This window comes from Mobula birostris, chromosome 27 (genome assembly GCF_030028105.1).
Source record: "Mobula birostris isolate sMobBir1 chromosome 27, sMobBir1.hap1, whole genome shotgun sequence".
In the NCBI taxonomy this organism is placed as follows: domain Eukaryota; kingdom Metazoa; phylum Chordata; class Chondrichthyes; order Myliobatiformes; family Myliobatidae; genus Mobula; species Mobula birostris.
Window position 1 is genome coordinate 41,235,562 of NC_092396.1, and position 16,785 is coordinate 41,252,346.

The window sequence follows — 16,785 nt, forward strand, 5'->3', positions numbered from 1 at the left end:
AAAACTGTGAGCAAAACTCTTTGGCATTGGAAACAAGATTTTAATGGGTACTATTTTTTAACGATATATAACCAATCAACAATGTCAGAGATTCCCACAGACCCCTTGCTTAATGGTATTAGTCCATGGGATAAAATGGTTGAGAACTCCTCAGTAGCAGGAATGTGGGAGAGGCGGACATATTTTCAAAGTACACTTTTCAGCTAAAGCAGGGTTAAAGAGAAGGAATAACTGAATCAGGAACTTCAGATGCCAGGGTTAGGGATGTCTCAGATCAGGTTCACAACATTCTTAAGGGGGAAAATGAGCAGTCAGAACTTGTGGTACATTTTGGTACCAATGATATAGACAAACAAAGGTAAAACATTGCTGCTCTTTTAGCGATGATCTTTGCAAACCTCGCCACCCATAGGAGGAGTGTCAGAGGATTAAAATGTGGCAAATGTCACTCCTTCGTTCATGAATGATAACCCTGGGAATTTTGGACTTGTGAGTCTGACGACAGTGGTGGGCAAACTATTCAAGAGGACTCTTCGAGACAGAACTTATGAGCACTTGGAAAAGCATTGTCTGATTAGGGATAGTCAACATGGTTTTGTGAGGGACACATTGTGTCTTGGGAGTCTGACTGAACTATTTGAGGTAGTGACAAAATATATCGGTGAAATCAGAGTGAAATCATAGGTTAGACAGGGACACCTATTTTTCCCTTATTAGGGAGAAAGACAGCCTATAGTATGTCGAATTACCGGGTGAACAAGTAGTCTTTGGGGTTCTGCAAGTCTGTGTCTTTATTGGTGCTTTGCTGCATGCTTGAGTGCTTGGTGTATTTTTTGCTGGAGGGGGGATCGTTGCTTTGCTGCTGCTGGGGGAGTTGGGGGGGGCTTTGGAGTTCTAACATTTAACGGGCATTCATTCTTTGGGGCACTCCTCTGTTTTCCTGGATGGTTGCGAAGAAAAAGTATTTCGGGATATATATTGTTTACATTTCTTTGACATTAAATGTACCTTTGAAATGTACCTTTGAGAAAGGGACACTGATTAAATGCAAATCTGGGCTGAAAAGTGGCAGATGCAGTTCAATCCAAAAAAGTCTGAAGGTTGAATTTGAAGTCAGAACACAGAATGGCAGGATTCTTACAATATGGAGGAATAGAGGTATCTTGGGGTTTACATCCATAGATCACTCAAAGCTGCAGTGCAATTTGATAGGGTAGTTCAGAAGGTGTGTGGTATACTGGCCTTCATTAGGCAGGGAATTGAGTTAAAAAGCTCCAAAATAATGTTGCAGTTCTGTAAAACCCTGGTTAGAACACACAAGGAATATTGTGTTTAATTCTAGTCATGTCAGTACCTCCAATGTGAAAACCCCTAGCTGTCAGTCTGTGGTTTTGTATGGTCATGTTTTCACCTGTTTTTTGCCAGATTGTGCTGTCAGGATCCAATCGCAGACCCAGTACTGTGCACACAGTGATATTAATTGGGTAACAAATCCCGAGGTGAAAACAAAGTCAGCGTCAAAGTTCAGGCAGAGATCAAAACATCCAGAGAAATCCAAAAACCAGAATCGGGAAACAGGTAGAGTTGATATTCAGACGGATAGAGTACAGATACAAATGCTGGAAAGGCTCAGGAAAATTCATTGGCACAATCTAACAACAAACAGGTGAAAATACAGGACTGAAATACATTGAGCAGTAAACAGAGAGGCAGATGATAGGTGGAGCACAATGAGACACAGGTGGCAGCAATACAGGTAATATAACCATATAACCATATAACAATTACAGCACGGAAACAGGCCATCTCCGCCCTTTTAGTCCATGCCAAATTCTTACTCTCACCTAGTCCCACGGACCTGCACTCAGCCCATTACCCTCCATTCCTTTCCTGTCCATTTAGCTATCCAATTTAACTTTAAACGACAACATCGAACCTGCCTCAACCACTTCTGCTGGAAGCTCGTTCCACACAGCTACCACTCTCTGAGTAAAGAGAGTAATAATGAGAAGCAAATGAGAGACGGTGTACTCAGTAATACAGGGGCCAGAGTAGAGCAGGAGCGGGGACAGGAGCACGTGGCAATACAAAACCACAGACTGACAGCTGGGGGAAACACACAAAAAGACAGAGTTCAACTGCAGGTACTGGCAAGTTACCTCATTATAGGAAGGATATTAGAAGCTTTAGAGAGGATGGAGAGGAGATTTAACAGATTGCTGCCTGGATTTTTGAGCATGCCTTTTGAGAGAAACAGAATGAGATCTGACTTGATGGAAGTATACAAGATGACAAGAGGCATGGATAAAGTGGTTAGGCAGAGAATTTTTCCCAGGGTGGAAGTGGCTAATACAAGAGGACATAACTTTAAAATGTTGTGGAGGGGGGGTTTGGAGTCAAAGGTAGGGTTTTTTTATGCAGAGAGTGGTAGGTGCATGGAATGCATTACCAGGTGCTGCGATAGAGAGAGATCCATTAGGAACTTTTAAGAGACTCTTGGATGAAAGAAGAATGGAAGGCAATGTGGAGGGAATAGTTAGATTGATCCTGGAGGAGGTTAAAACATTGGGTTGAAGGTTCTGTACTGTGCTGTACTGTTTATGCTCTATGATCTTATGTTCTAACAACAGATAAAGAGGAAGTGCAGTGCAGTTAGATAAAAAGGAGCAAGGCCATAATGATGTAGATTCTGAGGTCCAAGCGTCCTTGTACCAATAAAACATAACAATAAAAAATAATCTAAAACACAAGCAAGTAGGAACACGACTAGACTAGAAGGCCTCTTAAGCCCACCTCACCATTCAGTGTGATCCTGGTTGACATACACTGCTCTCAGCCCCACTTCTGGTCCAGTTCCCCGATTTTTCAAAAAATTACCTCCTTCCACCTCATGTGTTGCTAACGATCTGGTCTCCACAATGCTCTAGGATGGAGAATTCTGGAGCTTGAACAAAAAAGAAATTCCTGCACACTTCTGTTTTATAACTTTTGCTATGATGAAAAAATCAGGAATGGTTTAAAAGGCTTAAATACATCCATAACAATTGTAAATTTTAAAATGTTGTATTTTAATGAAAAAATGTCTTGGCAAGCTTTGGACTGCATTTGAAATGAATAAGATGAAAAATATTCTTGGATTGCTGGTTTCTTTTCTAATTCTTGTACAGCAGGTCCTTCCCATTCAAGTCGAATTGGGCTGGTGTTTTCTTTGATCGGTGAGTGGCTGGTTCCCCATGTTGTTGCTGTCAGTATGCTTCTCACATATTACTCTGACCGGACACCGGTGCCAGAAGATCAGCAAACAGCTGAGCAGCCCGCAGACTGACTGACTGAAAGTCTGACAACTTTGTATGGCAACTGCTCCGCCCAAGACCACAAGATAATTGTAGGGAGCTTTGAACACAGCACTGTCCATTATGAAATCCAGCCTCCTCCCATCGACTCTGTCTGCACTTCCCAATGCCTAATGCCTAGGTGAAGCAGCCAACATAATCACAGACCCCTCCCACCTGAGACATTCTCTCTTCTCCAGGCAAAAGATACAAACTCTTGAGAACACATACGACCAGGCTCATGGACAGCTTCTGTCCTGCTGTTATAAGACTTGAATGGACATTTTTAAGGATGAATGTTTGATCTTCCAGTCTAACTCATTGTGACCCTTTCTCTTTATCTGTCTACTTGTTCACTTGCACTGCATTTTCTCCGTTTCTGCAACACTATATTCTGCATTCTGCTTTTCAAAACTACCTCAGTGTAATTACGAATGGAAAGGTCTGCCTGGATGGCATGAAAAACAAAAACTTTTCACTGTATCTTGGTATATGTGACAATGATAAACCAACACCAACAGCAATACTAAAGCTGCTAGCTTTGTCCACTTACAATCCCTTCCACAGGTTTGCTTTCCATCAGATAGAATCAATGAACTGTGGCAGATAGCTGTCTTTGCTTCTTCACATAATAACTCTGCACCTTCCTACGTCACTGTAAGCAAGCTAATTACACCACGAAAAGTAGATCTTTAAGCTCATGGGTGTGCACCAGTACTGGGGGTGCAGCACGGTGGAATTTGTGATGAACTGTGCTTTGTTCAGAGACATCTGCACTTCTTTTGTGCTCTTGGGCCGAGCAGTTGACTCAAGTCTTCAGGTTGGTGAGTTCATCAATGCAGTGACTTAATGCATCTCCCTCACTGGCATCATAATTAGACAGACGAGGTTAGATATTCATAATGATGCAATAAGACCACTCTATCACTGCATTGTTAATTCTTTCCCTGTTGGGTGGCCTAGGATGAGGAAATACCCAATAAGCTCATTTTAGGAAAGGAATGAGTGTTAGCTGGATCCATGGGAGGTGGTATTGGCAGACTGCCTTATAAATCAATCACAGAGGCAAGTCAAGTCAAGACAAATTTATTTATAAAGCACATTTAAAAACAACTCATGTTGACCAAAGTGCTGTACAATCCATAACAGGTAGCTAAAATCACAAATATAAGAAACACAGATATAAGCAACAAGGCACACAGCTTATAGGCACAAAATAAACACCACATGAGCCTGAGCACAAGCCAAAAATCAGCCACATCGGGAAGATTCAAACTCTAGCAAATAAAGGTAAGCTTTGAACTTGGACTTTAAAGAGTCAATGGAGGGGACAGGTCTGATAGGGAGGGGAATGCTGTTCCACAGTCTAGGGGCTACAACAGCAAAGGTGCAGTCACCCCTGAACTTAAAATTAGATCGCGGGACAGCCAGAAGCCCCAAGTCAGCCGACCTGAGGGACCTGGAAGTAGAATAAGAGGTTAGAAGGTCTGTGATATAGGAGGGAGCCAGCCCATTTTGGGCTTTAAAAACAAACAGGAGAGCCTTAAAATCAATTCTGAACCGTACTGGTAGCCAGTGGAGAGAGGCCAGGATAGGAGTAATATGGTCCCTCTTCCGGGTACCTGTCAGCAGCCTGGCTGTGGCGTTCTGGACCAGTTGCAGACGGGACAGGGATGACTGACTAACCCCAGTATACAGGGAGTTGGAGTAGTCCAAGCGGGGGGATATAAGGGCGTGGGTGTATTTCTCGAGATCTTTGAAAGAGAGAAACGACTTGATTTTGGCAATAGTATGAAGCTGGAAAAAACTGGCTTTTACTACTGTATTAACTTGTTTGTCAAACTTAAAGGCGGGATCAAATATCACACCAAGGTTTTTGACATGGGGTTTGACAAGGGTGGACAGGTTACCAAGACTGTTGGTAATCACTTTGATGGAGTCAAGGGGGCCAAATAGGACAACTTCAGACTTGCCTTCATTCAATTGTAGGAAGTTTTGTGCCGTTCAACACTTTATGTCCTCAAGGCAGTTCATGAAGCTGAATAGATTTGACTGGTCATTTGGTTTCAAGGGGAGATTAAGCTGTGTGTTGTCAGCATAACAATGGAAGGGTCACACAATCTAAGAGTCTTGGTTAAACAAACAATCTATGTGGGGATATTTTTAATGTTAATGTATAACGTTTGTGAGATTTCTTGTATTTCTAACAACGTAGGAGATCATTTGGCCCATTGAGTTCATGTCAGCTCTCAAAGTTATGGAATCAGTCCAAAACCCCGGGCTTTTTCCCTGTCTCTCTCACAACGATGATTGAGGGAGAAGAGGCTCCAGGGAACATTACTGGGAGGATGGGTAAAAGACACAAAATGCTGGAGGAGCAGGCCAGACAGCTTCTATGGAGCAAAATTAGCAGAGATGTTTCAGGCTGAGACACTTCAGCAAGGAGAATGGGATTGCTCTGTCAATTGGCATAGACTGAATGGGCTGAATGGCCTTTTTGTTATGCAGGATGGAAATACGCAAATAGAAATTTGGGTGGTGTTCTCCTTGGTTCACTCCAGGTGAAATCAAGAAGGACGGGATGCCTCATGAGCCAGGCAGCATCCCAGCCGTCGGCAATGAGTTTTTTTGTGCTCCAGAACCATCTGCAATTTCATCCAAGCTCTTCCAACACTGTTACAACAACAGCAGCCACCTGACCAGGTGAAAAAATTGCCTGGGTAGGACTTTATTCCCTGGAGTGTAGAAAAATGAGGGGAGATTTGATAGAGGTATATAAAATTATGATGGGTATAGATAGAGTGAATGCAAGCAGGCTTTTTCCACTGAGGCAAGGGGAGAAAAAACCCAGAGGACACGGGTTAAGGGTGAAGGGGGAAAAGTTTAAAGGGAACATTGAGGGGGGGGCTTCTTCACACAGAGAGTGGTGGGAGTGTGGAATGAGCTGCCAGATGAAGTGGTAAATGCGGGTTCTTTTTTAACATTTAAGAATTAATTGGACAGATACATGGATGAAAGGTGTATGGAGGGATATGGTCCGGGTGCAGGTCAGTGGGACAAGGCAGAAAAATGGTTCGGCACAGCCAAGAAGGGCTAAAAGGCCTGTTTTTGTGCTGTAACTATGGTTCTATGAGTACATTCCTGGAGTGTGCTTTTATGATAGATTGAGAACCCCTTGCCCGCCCCCCCCTTCCCCAACACTGTGCAGAGTAGGCCTTCAAGTCACACTGCCCCAGCAACGCCTGACAAACATGATTAACCCTAATCTAATCACCAGAAAATCTACAAAGACCAATTAACCTATCTGGTTTATCTTTGGACTGTGTGATGAGACAGGAGGACCTGGAGGAAATGAACACATTCCATGGGGAGAACATACAGAAACGTCTTACAGAACGGTGCTGGAATTGACCTCTGAACTCTGGAGTGCCCAGGGCTGTATTAGCATTGCACTAACTATTACACTACTGTTGTGTCCCAAGGTCAATCAATGCAACCTTTGACCTGCTCACTGAATTGTAAGATTGGACTCTTTTCCATCCAAGGATCATCCCTTAACTCCCCCAGTATCTTTATTTCCTCTCTGGGGTATCTGAAATATTTCTGAAGGACATTTAGTCAAACAAATGTTCTAATTGGTGCCAACTCCAATACTTCATCTATTGTGCTCCAGAAATGGTTCTGTGGTCTCTGTCTGTGTTCCAAGCAAATTGTGCTTTCTTTCCAAGTCCACACTGAGAAATTGTGTAGAAGTACTTACACATGCACTATGGATTCTTAAGCGGCTTCCAGTGTTTTTGCTGGCTTAATTGACTGCAACCCTCTTCACTCTTATTTCTCAGTAATACAGGTGCAATTGGTGAGTAATGGGTTTGGAGCATGCCGGCCAATGTGTGAAAATGGTGGTATGGTTGCTGGTGCTTGGCATTCCCAATCCATACAATGACCTTGACTAGGTCAGGGGTCAGTGAATCTCTTGAACACCTACACCAGTTCTCTGGGATCTGACTCCTGTTGTCAAAGGTTGTAACTATCTATACCCATTGATTCTGTCCGAGCAACCTTTTGGTGTCCAGCAGGTAGAGTGCTTCTCTTCTTCTCTCCAACTCCTACAGCGAGGTTCTGTGGAGCTTCAGAATGGAAGAGCCTCTTCCCCCCACATTTTGGGAATGGTAAGTGCCTTCTCTCCTGAGGTCTGCCAGGGATTCCAGAACTACTGAAAACAACTGCCGCAGTCACCATGTACCTTCTCTTTAAGGACTGCAGGATGCTTTTACTAGGGCAACTCAGCTTTAACTTGCTGCAGGTCACTTGTGATGGTATTCCCTGCTCGCAGCTGCATCAATTGTACCAAAGGGCATAGTCAGCTTCAACAGCAGGACAGGTTAAATGTGAAATTACTGCACCCAGTCACTGGAGCAATCAAAGATAGCCTCCTTTTGTTTATCAAATAAATCGAAAACTACCCTCAGTTCTTTGACTGACAGGGAACATGTTAATGTGCTGACCGGTTGCCAGAAAATGTTGTTACTTTTCAATCAAAAATAAATTTACTCAATCAGTCAGAGTGAGGTCAAAGGTTTGAAGGTTTGGCAGTGTCAACAGGACTAAACTGGGACTTCAGCTTTCCGCATCAACAACACTGAACCCCTGTTCAGAGACAGTTCCGGGGGCCAGGTTCTTAGCACCAAAGAGATTCAGGGAGAGGGGATGAAAAATATTGATTTGCACATTCAGGAGGACTAAACAGCAGGCAGCACAGATTTAAGGTTAATGGCAAAAGGGAAGATGGCATGATTGAAATGCATTGCCTGGTAGGTAGAAGAAAGTAGACTCAGTAGTAACCTTCAGAAGGGGCTTCAATTCAAGGAAACGAGATATAAACCCCTAGGTGATAGTAGGGGAATGGGATCAATAGATACCTTTCACAGAGCTGCTTCAGGGTACAAACTAAACAAGTTCCTTCTCTGGTTTGTATTTATCCAGTTCTACAAGAGAGAGCTCATCCATAGACAACAACATCAGAAGAGAAGGGAACGTGGAAATGGATCTCTGCTGGTGAAAGTCTTTCGGAAGACCTCAACAATCAGCAGTCAAATGCTGGGGGAGAATGGAGTAAGGGGAGTAATTCCAATACTCTCCCAACCTGGATGGAGCCAGCCCATGACAAAAAGGGAAACTCACAGAGAACCTCTGGTGGGAGTGACCATCGGTAACACTGGAAAGACTGGGGAGAGCGAAGAATACGGATGGATGTCCTGAATACAGGCTCATCCCCTTTTGTAACTGACTGATTTCACAGAGTCACAGAGGAAGATCAAGCTTCATGTGATTAGCTGCATACCTTTAGGTTTTTCAAAGTTCAAAGACCACGGTAAACTTATTATCAAGCTATATATAACATATACAACCCTTGAGATTAAATTTCTAGCATGCTCCCACAGGATAAACAAAGAGATACAACAGAATCCACAATAAAAAAACAAAGACCAACAAGCATCCAATGTGCAAAAGGGAGCAAGTGCTGCAAATTGTTAATAAAAAGTAAGCAAGTAATACTGAGAACACAAGCTGCAGCATCCCCAGAAGAGAGTCCACAGGCTGTGCTTTAGCAAGTCAGTTCAGTGCTGAGGTGAGTGATGCTGGTCCGGGAGCCCGATGGCTGTATTCAAACCCAGTGTTCATTTTGGCTCAGCAGTTTCTTCCCTTCCTCTATCAGATTTCTGGATGGTCCATAAACCCATGAACACAATCTCATTCTTCTTGTTCATACAAAATTTATTCATTTTGTAATTTATATTAAGGTTGTATCTTTGTACATTACTGCTGCTACAAAACAACAGACTTCACATCATCTAAAACAGTGATAATAAATCTGATTTATAAGCACTTTATAAAATTCAATCTTCACGAGGTGGCCAACAAGCGACCAGGCCATTTCAAAGGCCTTGAAAAGGATGGTTGATAAGCTTGGATTTGGCAACAGATGAAGCAGTTAATGGTAATGCCTGTCTCTAGGTGTGACTTCAAATGGAGTCTACAATGAATGAGAGAGTCTGAGATCAGAGAGGTGTTAGTCCTGGTTCTTGGAGATTCCCCAAGGTACAGCTCTAAATATAAATGGAACACAGGTAATAGCTGCGTACCTTTCAGCAGAGAGAATACAGGGATAATTTCTTTACAATTCTCTCACTCCAACGTTCTACTTTTCCTGTTTACTTGAACGAAGTTCTACTCATTTGTAGGCAACGCTGTGTCATTGAAGAAAGAAAGCTGTGAGAAATTCTTCTGGTGTGTAATTGAAGGTATGGATAGTTCTGCCCTTGTTACATCATGAATCTGCACAAGCATCATCTCTTTGAATAGATTTGTTTAGAAACTGGAAAGCAAATAAAATTAGTTTGGAAAAAAAAAGTGTTGATACTACAGTGCTGAGGGAACTCTTGCCAGATAGCTGGTGTTTGAGAGGCTGCTGGGAATGATGTTCCTCTGTGAAAACAGATGTACGTGAGGCTAATGCATGCCCTTTGTTAACCCCAAATTAATCCCTTATGGTGAGAATATATTACCTCAATGAAACTCAGATGTGTTAGTCCTCCTTCCTTCAGTTTTCTCTTCTGCAGCTAGCGTTATTGGTGACAGTTTTGCCATTTCCTCTGTCTCTTTCTCTGTCTCTGATTCTTAATTTCCAAATCTCATTTCCCTCTCCTTCTCTCCATGAGACTAGATATTGGTGAAAAGTCACATTATTCCTCAGTAATTCATGTAAAAGGTCCAGTTTAATGCTGAAGACAACATGGATGAATTTAATCAGCATCAAAGCTGATTGAACTTGAGCTTACTGGTGATAATGTCCTCAGTTGACATATTTAACAGTAGCTCATAGAGTCTTAGAGGCAAATAGCATGGAAACAGGCCATTCAGCCCTTCATCTATGCTAGCCATTGCCAAGCTCATATCTCTTTTCTATCCATGTACCTAACTAAATATCTGTTAAAGTCTGTATCAGACATGATATTTGCAGTCTACAATAAAAGAGCGTTAAGAGTCAAGCAATGGCGTACTTGTAGAAGATAACACGTTCAAGTTAGATAATCAGAAAAAAAAGTACCCTGGATGTAGGGTGTTCAGGAAAAATGAGAAAATGGAAAAGGTGGCTGCACAAGAGATTGCAGATGTTGGAATCCAGAGCCAAACATAAACTGCTGGATGAACACAATGGGATTGCCAGCAAAGAGATGGTCAATATTTTGCGGCCAGACTCTGCACGAAGTAGAGAGTAGAGAGAGAAGGTAATTGGTATAAAGGGGTAAGATGGAGTGGTGAGGAAAGAGCTGGTAGGTGATAGGTGGAACCAATGAGGTGGGGATGATGGGCAGTTGGAACCAGATGGGGAAGGGGATAAGAAAGGTACGCCAGGGGAGAAGAAACCCAGGTGGATAGAAGTGTGGGCGATGAGCGGATGGACTAAGTGGTGGTGTGTAATGAATCTACGCATAATGGGGAATGGAAAACGTAAATAAAGTGAGAGATCCCAGGTGGACCATTAAGAGTGGGAAATAAAAAGTGGGTGTGGGGTGTGGGTTACCTGAAAAATGTGACATCCAACATTCACACCAGGTAAAATATTATTGTCAATACTGATCAGGATGCTATTAGAATGTCAGAGTGAAAATTTGAGAAGTCAAGTACAGAAGTTATTTGGTCAGAGTTAAGCAGAATAAAATGTACTATCTCATGACTGGAGCTATTATGAAGGATATAGATAGGGTAAATGCAAGCAGGCTTTTTTCCACTGAGGGTAGGTAAGACTAGAGCTAGATGTCATGGGTTAAAGGTGAAAGGTGAAATGTTTAAAGGGAACATGAAAGGGATCTTCTTCACTCTGAGGGTGGTGAGAGTGTGGAATGTACTGCCAGTGGAAGTGGTGGATACAGAATCGATTTCAACATTTAAGAGTAAGGTACATGGGTGAAAAGGGTATCGAGGGCTATGGTCCAGGTGCAGGTCAATGAGATTAGGCAGATAAATAGTTTGGCATGGACTAGGTGAGATGAAGTGCTTATTTCTGGGCTGTAGTATTCTATGATTCTACTACCCCAATGTCGGTTGGGATTATGTTAAAAAGGCGATGGGGTGGAAGAGTTTCTATTGAATATCTGGGAGAACTTTCTTGATTAGTATGTTTAAGATCTAATGAGGAAGGAGGACCTGGTTAAAGCAAATGAAGTGAGGTAAGTGGAGAAACACTTGTGAATTATGACTATTTGATTAGAAGTTTAAGATTATGAATAGAGATTAATAGAAAGAAATTACAGAGATGTGTAAGTGGATCGTTTGAATTGAGGGAAGGCTAACTTGAATGGTAAGACCATGGTTGTCCAGGACTGAGAGGAGTCCAAAAGTTTTCTGTTGACCGATCTATGTGGGGTCCCACTACCAAGCACATCTTCCCCCCTCCTACTTTCTGCTTTCCAAAGGGATTGCTTCCTATGTGACTCCCTCGCCCATTCGTCCCTCCCCACTGATCTTCCTCCTGGCCCTTATCCTTGCATGTGACCAAATGCTACACCTACCCCTCCATCTCCTCCGTCCTTATCATTCAGGGCCCCAAACAGTCCTTCCCAGTGATGCGACACTTCACCTGTGAATCTCTTGGGGTCATCTACTGTATCTGGTGCTCCTGATGTGGCTGATACAGCGGTAAGACCTGATGCAGATTGGGAGACTGCTTCACTGAGCACCTACACTCCGTCCACCAGAAAAAGTGAAATCTCCAGGTGGCCACCCATTTTAATTCCACTTCCCATTCCCATTCCAGCATGTCAGTCCATGGCTTCCTCTACTGTTGAGATGAGGCCACACTCAGGTTGGAGAAGCAATATCTTATATTCCATCTATTAGCCTCCTGCCTGATGGCATAGGCATCAATTTCTCAAACTTCTGGTAATGCCCCTTCACTTCCCCATTCCCCATTCCCATATCCCTCTCTCATCTTACTTCCTTATCTGATCATCACCTCCCTCTGGTGCTCCTCTCCCTTTTCTTTCTTTTATGGCCTTCTGTCCTCTCTTATCACATTCCCACTTCTCCAGCCCTGAATTTCTTTCACCAATCAACTTCCCAGCTCTTTACTTCATCCCCACCTTCCAGTTTCTTTCTCCCCTCCCCACCCACCTTCTTACTCCGACGTCATCTTTTTTTCTCCAGTCCTGATGAAGGGTCTTGGCCTGAAGCATTGACTGTACTCTTTCTCATTGATGCTGCCTGGCCTGCTGAGTTCCTCCAGCATTTTGTGTGTGTCGACTAATGTGATTGTTGAGGAGGTAAGTTAGATGGTTGTTGAAGAGAATGTTATGGATGTCATCTGCTTAGCTATTCTGAGGACATCCCTAAAACACCACACAAAAGGCAGATTTAGCAAAATTGAGGTCAATGGAATGAAAAAGTTGTTAGCATGATTGGCTTCAATTGCCTTGAAGACAGAAAGCTAACAGCTAAGGTGAACAGTTGCTTTTTAGATTGGAATCCTCCTTATGTATCAGTGCTGTATTTATTGATATTTAGTAATGACTTAGAGTTGGTACAATTAGTACAATTTCCAAAGCTGGAGGACTCAATGCTTGAAAGTGCAGTAGGTATGCAATGAGAAGAAAGTGAAAAGATTGCCTGTGGAAATCGATAAGTTTGCACACTCTGCAGGCCAGTCACAGATACACATAAAATGTTAGACAGTGTTAGAGTGAGTTTTTGGGTAGATGATTCATTTACACTTAAATTACTCTGGCCACCAGTCTTCTGTTTGACAAAGTACTGTGGATTGAGTTCACAACAATGCATTTCCTAAAAGCTGTGAATATCGGGATACTAGCCAGGCGCTGCAGATGGAAGTGTAGAGTTTACAGGTAGTTTCAAAGACAGTATTATCTATACTTTATAAGTATGAATTGTTCTCTCTGTTAGCACGTAAAATACCAAATGAGTGTATTGTGGATTTAACTTGCACTTCTAAAGTCTGTGAGTACCAACCTAGACATGTTGGTGTCAGGAGGAAAGGATGAAGTCAGAAGGTGTGATGTTTTGTATGTAGCTTCAAAAGAAAGCATTGTCTATGCATTGTCTATAACTTTGTAAGTAGCGATTGCCTTTGTGTTTAGCATATAAATATCGAGCCCACATTGGGCTAGCAGACCTTTCTACTGAAAGCGTCTCCATCTGTATGATGCCTGCTGTACCTTGTTGTGTCGAATAAAGAAGCTGCTTTGTATCTACCAGTAACTCTGTCCCTCTGGTGAGTTCATCCATGCCACAACAGACAGCATCCATGTAGGGAATCAAACAGTCAATGTTTAGAGCTGAGCCCCTCAAGACTGGAAAGGAAGCAGTTGGAAGCCAAAATAAGATGGTGGAGGAAGGGGGTGTGTACAAACTGGCAGATGAGAGGTGAGACTCGATGAAAGGGAATGTGGATGGACAAATCGGGGAGGTGATAAATGGAAGAGTAAAAGCAGGAAAAGAAGGAATCTGATAGGTGAAGACATTGGACCATGAAGGAAAGGGAAGGAGGTTGGGAACCAGACAGAAGTGATGGGCAGATGAGGGGAATTCTGCCAGGCGTATCTACAAAACCTCTAGGAGATCAGTCATTCATGATTTTTCATTTATAAAACCAAGCAGATTGTTTTCAATTCTAATATTCCTTTTAAAGTGTTTTGTTATCATTTCTTTTGATGTGAACGTTACCATTTTCCCTGTCTCTGATATCAGGCTAGCAGGTTGTGCTTCCCTTTTTTTCCCTCTCTTTCCAGTTTTAAATCTTGGGCTCCTGTCATACATTCCTCTGATGTCCTGAAGCCATACCCAGTATTGCAACTGATGTTTGGTGACTATTAAATAAAGCTTGCCTACCTGTTCTGCCCTTTGCTATTTCTTAGCTCTACCCAAAATGATAACAGATCTACATCATAATCTGTCAAGTCAAGGTCATTGCTCACACCTGCACCAATCTCTTCCTCTCTTAATAGAACAACATCAACCCTTTTTTTTTATGTCCATCTCTCCGAAATGTTCAATAATCTGGAGATTCATCTCCAAAAGCAGTGGGGGTACTTGTGGAAAAAAATCTGAGGTCAAAGTCAGTGTCAAGTATATTATGGGAGACAGTGAGAGAGCTCATATATGTGACATAAGCACATTGCTGTTATTTTGCAAAAAAGAATTAAAATGGAGCAGTTCCTCATTTCTGCCAGAGCTTATAATGGACTACACTCACCAAATCTACAGAAATCACTAATTGATCCCTTCCCATTATATGACCAACAACACATTTTAAGACTTGTGTAAGGGATGTTAGACTTGGGTAGTTTATAAGAATGACATTGTAGTGCAAAGTGGTTATAGCTGGCTGTCACAACCAGGGTCATTTTTAAAAGAGAAAGAAGATATATTTTTCAGTTAGTATGTGGGTTTTATTTTCTCAGTGTCACCTTGTGGGTATGCAATGTTTCTTAGATTGTTTACCTTTTATCTATAATTGTTTGTCTTTGGACTAGCTCTGGTTTTTGACCTTCTTTTGCAGGTAGCTCATTTGGGGTTTGCTAAACTCTCTTCGTATTTATCACTTCTGTTCTACTTGGGATATTTTAATCAGTATAGTATTTTCAATGTTTTGCTTTTCTATGTGCCCCAGGGTGTATTTCAGGTGGTCATACCAACCTCTGTTTGCTCGGTCGTTGTGGTTCCCTGCCTGGTGAAACTCAGACTGAATTCTTCTGTGTATTATGAGTGATTTCCATTCCTCAAGATTCTGTATCGTTCGCCTGAGTTCGTATTAGTTTTGCTGGTTAACTTCTGTAATAAACCTTTAGTTTTGTCTGAGTTGCCAAGCTCTCTGTGATTCCTGCACTTGAGCTCGCTAGTTACCCGTACAATAGTATTGCTATACTGAGGTGCTGATTAGGGTTGCACTAATTAGTTCAAGAACTGAATAGTTGAAGGGAAGCAGATGAATCTTGAACTAATCCTTAACAAGGAGAGTCAATCACCTTAGACCATAAGACCATAAGACATAGGAGCAGAATTAGGCTATTTGGCCCATCTAGTCTTCTCTGCCATTCAATCATGGCTAATCTTTTTCTCTTCCTCCTCAACCCCATTTCCCGGCTTCTCCCTGTAACCTTTGATGCACATCCAATCAAGAACCTATCAATCTCTGCCTTAGATACATCCAAAGACCTGTACAGGTGCATGTGGCAACAAATTCCACAAATTCACCACCCTCTGGCTATAGAAATTTCTCTGCATCTCTGTTTTGAATGGACACCCCTCTATTTCGAGGCTGTGCCCTCTTGTCCTAGACTGTCCCGTCAGGGTAAGCATCCATTCCACATCAAATCCATCTAAGCCTTTCAACATTTGAAAGGCTTCAATGGGATCCCCCCTTCATACTTCTGACTTCCAGTGAGTACAGACCCAGAGCCATCAAGCGTTCCTCGTATGATTAACCTTTCACTTCTGGAATCATCCTTGTGAACTTCCTCCAGACCCTCTCTAATGCCAGTACTTCTATTCTAAGATGAGGGGCCCAAAACTGTTCACAATACTCAAGGTGAGGCCTCACCAGTGCCTTATAAAGCCTCAGCATCACATCCCTGCTCTTGTATTCTCAACCTCTTGAAATGAATGTTAGCATTGCATTTGCCTTCCTCAACACCGACTCAACCTGCAAGTTAACCTTTAGGGTGTTCTGCACAAAGACTCCTAAGTCCCTTTGCATCTCAGATTTTTGGATTTTCACCCCATTTAGAAAATAGTTTGCACATTTATTTCTGCTTCCAGAGTGCATTACCATGCATTTTCCAACATTATAATTCATTTGCCACTTTCTTGCCCATTCTCTGAATCTGTCTAAGTCCTTCTGCATCCTATCTGTTTCCCCAACACTACCTGCTCCTCCACCAATCAGAATCAGATTCAAGTTTATTATCACCGGCATGTGACATGAAATTTGTTAACTTAGTAGCATCAGTTTAATACAATACATAATATAGAAGAAAAAACTAATAATCATAAAAAATAAATAAGTAAATATTTGTATATGCATCCGTTAGACTTGTGAGACCATGGATTTGTGCCTTGGAAGGTTTCCAGGGTGCAGGCCTGGGCAAGGTTATATGGAAGACCGGCAGTTGCCCATGCTGCAAGTCTCCCCTCTCCGCACCACCGATGTTGTCCAAGGGAAGGGCACTAGGGCTGATACAGCTTGGCACCGGTGTTGTCGCAGAGCAATGTGTGGTTAAGTGCCTTGCTCAAGGACACAACACGCTGCCTCTTCTGAGGCTCGAACTAGTGACCTTCAGATCACTAGACTGATGCCTTAACCACTTGGCCACTTATTTAGAATACTTTAGAGGTCTTCAGCTTTTTGAGCACCTTCTCCCTTATAATAGCAGCT